The sequence below is a fragment of the Rhinoraja longicauda genome, chromosome 21 (assembly GCF_053455715.1).
Source record: "Rhinoraja longicauda isolate Sanriku21f chromosome 21, sRhiLon1.1, whole genome shotgun sequence".
In the NCBI taxonomy this organism is placed as follows: Eukaryota; Metazoa; Chordata; class Chondrichthyes; order Rajiformes; family Arhynchobatidae; genus Rhinoraja; species Rhinoraja longicauda.
In genome coordinates this window covers 12,266,491-12,267,436 of record NC_135973.1, presented here as the reverse complement: position 1 = coordinate 12,267,436, position 946 = coordinate 12,266,491, and positions in this window count along the sequence as shown.

Genomic DNA, 946 nt, shown 5'->3' with positions numbered 1-946 from the left:
ACACAGCCTCAGAATAAAAAGACCTATCATTAGAAAGATGATGGGGAATTGCTTTAGCCAGAGGGTGGTGAATCTGTGGAATTCAATGCCATAGATGGCTGTGGAGGCCAAGACATTGGGTATTTTTAAGGTGGAGGTTGATAGGTTCTTGATTAGTAAGGGTGTCACGGTTATGGGGAGAAGGCAGGAGAATGAGGTTGAGAGGGGAAAATGGATTAGCCATGATCGAATGGCCGAATGGTCTACTTCTGCTCCTATGTCTTATGGCTTTATGGCCTGTTCCAGCTCCCCCACTTCCACCCCTCACTACAATCAGTCTGAAGAGGAGTCCTGACCTGAAATGGTGCCTATCTATTCTCACCACTGATGCTTCCTGACCCGCTGAGTTACTCCAGCACTTTGTGTTTTGTCCAACTCTAGATCTGTCCTTAGGTGGAAGAGTCACTATTCCCAACCATGAGCTCTGCCCTTCCATTTGCCCCAACCCCCCCCCCCCATAGGTTAAAGACCAAGTTGAAAGGTTGAAAGACCAAGATGAGGACAAACTTTTTCAGTCAGAGAGTTGTGAATCTGTGGAATTCTCTGCCTCAGAAGGCAGTGGAGGCCAATTCTCTGAATGCATTCAAGAGAGAGCTGGATAGAGCTCTTAAGGATAGCGGAGTCAGGGGGGTATGGGGAGAAGGCAGGAACGGGGTACTGATTGAGAATGATCAGCCATGATCACATTGAATGGCGGTGCTGGCTCGAAGGGCCAAATGGCCTCCTCCTGCACCTATTGTCTATTGTCTATTGTCTATTGAAATGGAGTGAGTTTATTAATTTACAACCTGCTTTATCAATATAATCGCATTAAATCCTGATCTTTCATAATCTGGTAAAAAGAAATGAGGCAATCAAGTCAAGTTACTATTTTAACGTCTTCATTGGTACACATGAGATGCACAAT